Source organism: Chenopodium quinoa, unplaced genomic scaffold (genome assembly GCF_001683475.1).
Source record: "Chenopodium quinoa cultivar QQ74 unplaced genomic scaffold, ASM168347v1, whole genome shotgun sequence".
NCBI classification, from domain to species: domain Eukaryota; kingdom Viridiplantae; phylum Streptophyta; class Magnoliopsida; order Caryophyllales; family Amaranthaceae; genus Chenopodium; species Chenopodium quinoa.
The window spans coordinates 2,456,287-2,462,493 of NW_018743555.1; the positions used below are offsets into that span (position 1 = coordinate 2,456,287).

The 6,207-nt window shown below is 31.8% G+C and overlaps 1 long non-coding RNA gene across 1 annotated transcript; it reads left to right on the forward strand.

The window, feature by feature from the left end:
• The first annotated feature begins 1,913 nt into the window (after nucleotides 1-1,913).
• On the forward strand, nucleotides 1,914-5,999 carry LOC110740318. Its single transcript, XR_002515028.1, has 4 exons — nucleotides 1,914-2,273; nucleotides 3,212-4,894; nucleotides 5,104-5,452; nucleotides 5,619-5,999. It is a non-coding gene; the product is annotated as an uncharacterized LOC110740318 (long non-coding RNA).
• Nucleotides 6,000-6,207: the final 208 nt, after the last annotated feature.

A 6,207-nucleotide genomic window follows, 5' to 3' on the forward strand; every position in this document is an offset into this window, starting at 1 on the left:
TCATGTAAGAATGTAGTTTGAAAATTAAGATATTTGTAAAGGCACTAGATTACTTTTTTTTTAATCAGAAATTAAAAAACAAGAAGAGGACACATGTTCGTCCAACTTCATGTTTTAAAATAGTATTATAGATTATAGATATATTAGAGTTACCATATTAATTTAATCATATGATCATACAAAAACACATATATATACACTCAGGGGTGTCAATTTGGGTAAACGGTTCAGTTTTGGGTTGGGTTTATCGGTTTCGGGTTATAATGGGTCGGGTTTTAATGGTTTAAAATTAACAACGGTTCGGTTTGGATTGGTTTTGAAAATTATCAGGTCGGTTCAGTTTGGTTATATTTATTGCGGTTTCTATTCAGATCAGGTAGTAATCGGTTCAAGTCATAATCAGTTTGGGTTGAACTGGGTCAGTTTGAAAACAGGTTTTGCCAGTTTATAGCGGGTTTCGGTTCAAAATAGATCGAGTCGTAATCGGATCGGGTTGTTATCGATTCGGGTCACAATCAGTTTGGGTTGAACTGGTTCGGTTTGAAAACGGGTTTCAGTTTGAAAACAGATCGGGTGAAATTGGTTTGGGTCATTATCGGTTTAGTTCATAATCGGTCTGGGTTGAAATATGTCGGTTTGGAAACAGGTTTCGGTTCAAAACTAATTAGGTAAATCAGGCCGTGTCAGTATCGGTTTAGGTCATAATCGGTTTGGGTTAAATTGTGTCACTTTGAAAACAATTTTCAGTTCAAAACAGCTGGGCTAAAACCGGGCAGGGTCATTATTGGTTCTAGTCATAATCGATTTGGATTAAATTGAAAATGGGTCATAAATCATATCGGCTAAAAATCTATTCTTATCATTATCGAGTTTGGTTAATTAGATAATGGGAAAGAACGGGTTAGGTTGTAATCGGTCTTATCATAAACACATTAGGGTAATCAGGCAGCACATTAGAAGGGGTTTAGTCATAAACTCACAATTAATAGGGGTCACAAAGCAAATTGGGTTGATTGAATATTGTCATAGTAAATTAAACAAATAAGTTCACTAATGCTTTAATCGAGTCAAGTTATAAAGTATTGGGTTTATTAGGTCATTCATGAATTCAAATCGGATCGAAATCAACTAGAGACTTAAACAAGTTTGAATGGATAGATATCAAATTAGAACAAGTTGAGTCATAAACACATTGGGTTAACTATTATGACTATACCAGTCATTAATAAAATGGATTGATCTAATAATAATGAGAAAAAGTGAGTCATTTGAACCAACTCAAGTCATAATCGAGTTGTGTCACACTGTCATACAATATATATCATATCGAGTCAAACTCAAGAAATGACTATACATGTTATGTTGTTCAGTTAATGAATTTGAATCAATAAGGTTATAATTGGTCGGATCATAATACGCTGTAAAGTTATAGGCTTATAGTAATAGGTAATAGGATAGTTGCATTTATATATTGTTTTAATTAGCGATTTACTAATTATAGTAAGTTAGTTTCTTAAGAAAATATAATAAGCTAGTACATTTGAGCTAACTCAAGTCGTAATCGAGTTGTGTTACACTGTCATACAATCTGTATCATATCGGGTCAAAATCGAGAAATGACTATACATGTTAAGTTGATCAGTTAATGAATTTGAATCACTAAGGTTATAATTGATCTGATCATAAATACGCTATAGTAGTTATTTAGTCATAATCTCCTTATATTCTACTTTTTTTGTAAGAAAAAACTCCTTATTAGTTACTTTTTTTATTTACAAACTCCTTATTAGTTACTTTTATAGTTTCCTTATTAAATAAATTAAAACATGACTTTAATTTTTTTTTTTGGAAATATTAAATAGATTAATAATTAGATAACACAAATAAATCAATAAATAAATTTGTTGATAAATTAATGATTTAAATTAAAAGAAAAAAAAGAGTGAGTACGTAGTAGAGTTTTGGATGGAGGGAAAATTCCCACCTAAAATGACCCTACTTTATAGAATGACCCAATAAGGCCCACCATATATATATGACCACTTGTTTGATCTTGTTAACCTAATTCATCCACCTCAAACCGCCTTCATCACTCCCATTCAATATTCCACCCCTCTCTCTCTAGAACTAGTGACCCTCTTTGTAAAAGAAAGAAAATTGACCTTCTTCTCCACTCATTTCTCTGCAAAAAAAAAATTAAGGTATATTTCATCAGCTCTCAGCTCATTTCGCCCATATCACGATTCACGTCTCTTCTCCTCCACATAATCAAGGTATATTTCGATCTTTTTTTTAAGGCTTTAAAGTATAATAAAAAAAATCATTTTTTTCCCTATTTAAATGTTTAAGTAATATTAGTGTGAAAATCGATGGCATTAGAATTAAATATGACGTATATGTTCAGATCTAGTTGTTTTTGGGTTGTTTAACCCTCGATTTACATGACTTATGTCTATCCTAGTTGTTTAATCATCGTTTACTACTATCTTTATAATTTAACTTTTTTAATTGTGAAATTGACTTTGTTTTACAGTGGTTGGTTATTTTGACATTCAATTTACTTAGTTTAATACTTTATACTTTTTGTTGGTTGAAGTGTAGTGCGTAGTAGTGATTTGAATGGAAGTGAAAACTAGAGAGGTCTCGTCCCCTGCTGCAATTCTGCTAGTAGTAGCTCTTTGCCTTTTTGTTTTGTTAGTTGCTATTTTCTGTATTTATGTAAGTTGGATTTCTTTCTACCATTTGATGTTGTATTAGGGTTTTATGGGTGGGTGGTATAGTCTGCTGCCTCCTTTGCTACATTGGAAACTTTGGTTGTATTTGGTTTTTATTTAAGTTAATATAACCTCTTTTTTTCATTAAAAAAAAAAAAGAAGTGTAGTGCGTAGATTAGGAGTAGTAGTATAAAGATGGACTTTTAGTTAATCAATTCCCTAATCTAAGATTGGGTCTTGGTACCTTTTGGGCATATCAAAGTGCATAAATACTTTTGAGTAACAATTGTCTTGCTATCCTTGCATCCTATTCTTTTTGTATTGGTTGATAACTTGCTTTATTTCTTTTACTAAGATTATTGTTCTTTTTCTCCTCTAAGTACTAAGATAATTGTTCTTTTATTTTGAATTAGAATGTGAGTTTGTGACAAAGCTATTACACATAATTGCTCCTTATTTTATGTTATTAATTATTATTTTGTCTAATTGTTTTATAGTAATGTATGGTGGATTTGAGGAGTCTAATGATGAGAGGTACACATATCTTGAAACAATGGAATCTCGAAATCAAACAGTTCAGATTCAACCTGCTACTGTGACGCCCCCAATCATACGAATTGCACAAGGTAGTGGATGTATTTCTAAAGGTGGACGAAGATCAGACGTTTGGAGACATTTCACTCTTACTGAGATACTTGATGGTAAAACACCAGTTGATAGCACTACTAAAAAAAAACCCACCACCTATGCTACTTGTAAATATTGTGGAGTGGTTATCAAAGCTAACTCAGTCATGGGTACTTCAACATGTAGACATCATCATGATATATGTAAGCTTAAACCTAAAGAAGGTTCTGCTTCTGATAATTCTATCTCTTCTTTTGATCAAAAACTTTGGTTAAGTAAGTTGGCTACAGCTATTATTTGTCATGCATATCCTTTACGAATTGTCGAGCATGAATTTTGTAGAGAAGAGATTACCTACTTGAATAGAAATGTGAAACATGTGAGTAGGAACATTATTCTTAGATATTGTATTTGTGAGCATGATAAATGCAAAGCTATGTTGTTTGATACTTTGAGTAAAATTGGTGGTAAGGTCAGTTTTACTTGTGATTTGTGGACTTCTTGCACTAATCGCGGTTACCTTACTTTGACGGCTCATTATGTTGACAATGATTGAAATCTGAAGTCTAAAGTTTTAAATTTTAGATATTGCCATCCTTCGCATTCTGGTATTGAAGTAGAAAAGTTTGTTTTTAATCTGATTAAAGAATGGAACTTGCAATATAGAGCTTTCTCTATGACTGTTGATAATGCTCGTTCTATGGATTTGATGGTGGATTATCTTAGAAAAGATGTCATGAATTGTTCCCCACTTCCTTGTGACGACAAATTTTTCATGTATGTTGTAGTGCTCATGTCTTGAATTTGATTGTTAGGAAAGGTTTAGAATTTGTTGATGAAAGTGTTGTTAAGTTGCGTGAAGTGGTCAAGTATATAGATGGATATGATTCTAGGTTGTGTCAGTTTGAGCAAGCTGTTGTTGATACTGAATGTGTGTTTAATGGAAAATTAAGTCTTGATGTTGTTACTCGATGGAATGCCACCTATACAATGCTCCAAAAATCTTTACAAACTAAACCTGCACTGAAATCTTATATCAACAGAGTTTTGGGTATTGATTATAAACTTTCTGATGATGAGTGGATACTCTTCAAGATGTGTGCGACTTTTTGCATCCATTTTATAATATTACCACTTTATTTTCTGGTTCTCAATATCCCACATCAAACTTGTATTTTGAGAATGTTCTTTTCATTGAGTATTCTATCACTCAAGCGCATAAACAACCTAAGCTTGCCGAAATGGCGTCAATGATGCTGGACAAATTTGAGAATTATTGGGAAGATTATTCTTTGATACTTTCAATTGTTGATGTTCTTGATCCTCGTTTCAAAATTCAATGTGTGAGGCAAATGTTGAACCTGCTATATGTTGGAGAGGAATGTGAAAGAAAGGTTAAAAGGGTTCAAGATGCTCTAGGTGAATTGTGTTCTTTCTATTCCGCTCAAGCGCCTCTTTCTAGCTCAAAGCAAAAGACTAGCAGACCCTATAATGAATTTGATGATGGTAAAGACGATGATGGTCGATCTTTTAAACTATCAACTATATATCAGGTGAATATTTGTGTTTTAGTTTACAATTTAATGATTTTTCAAGTTTGATTATTTGTTAAGTGAATACTTTTGCTATTATTTATCATTAATTTTGCGTGTTTGATCTGTTTAAATTTATTAAACTTGTTATTTTTTTGTTTCTTTTTAATCATTATGTTAGTTATGTGGTGCTATTGATGATGATGATGGTTCGGTTTTAAATCCAACAGATGATCTTGATGCTTATTTGGTTACACCTCGGAAAAAATTGGTTGTGAAAGAAAAGTTTGATGTTCTCCGGTACTGGAAATCTGAAGTTGAGAGGTATCCCACATTAGCTGGAGTTGCTAGGGATGTTTTGGCTATTCTATGAACATATGTTGCCTCTGAATCATCATTTAGCATGGGTGGTTGTATTTTGACTAAGTATAGGGGTGCTCTTCTTCCTAAAAACGTTAAGATGTTAGTTACCACTCAGAACTGGTATCTCGGTTAGTCGGTTATGATACCGAAATTGATGAAGATGTATTTTAATCAGTAAGGAAGAAGTAACTGAAAGTTGTACATCATCTACTTGAGGTAGTCTTTTAGACAATTTTTCTCTTTTTTTTTTTCCCAAATTTCTTCTAATATTTACTTGCTGTTTTTTTCATTTCTTATCGTTATTATGTTCTTGCTTTCAGTTCTTATTAATATTTAACTGCTGTTTTTTCATTTCTTATCGTTTTTATGCTCTTGCTTTCAGTTCTTTACAAGTAAAGGGGGCGCAATCAAATGTTCATTGCTGCTACTTCAACATGGCATTATGGTCACATTTTGTATTTATTAAAAAGCCGTATATTTTAGGCTTAGGCTATGTTCACCTTTTGTTGTTAAGCTCAAAAGTATTATAGAGAATTTTGTATGGTGACTAACTAATTACTAAATAGTAAATAACTAAAAACTAATTGATCTTTGGTTTCTGTCTACCCTTACTGGTGGCTTTTGTAATTGATATTGAGCTATTTCCTCTATGGTTGCAATTTAAACTTAATTTATGCATCATAAAAGATGCTTTTGGTTGTATATGTACTTGTATGAAATGATCTGATTTTCTCCTAGTTATGATATAAGTGTTTTTTAGGTATTAATGTATTATCCATTTCTTTATCCAATGCGATTTTAATTTCGAAAAATTGTAGTATGTAAATACTTAGTTTTGTGTCTATTTATTAAACTTGTTATTGTCAATATATTTATATATATATATAGTGAAACCCTCCTAATGATGGCCATTACATAGATTGTTTCACATAGCAACTTTAATTGCCTTCTAATCCCAAAAATGTTTTAGT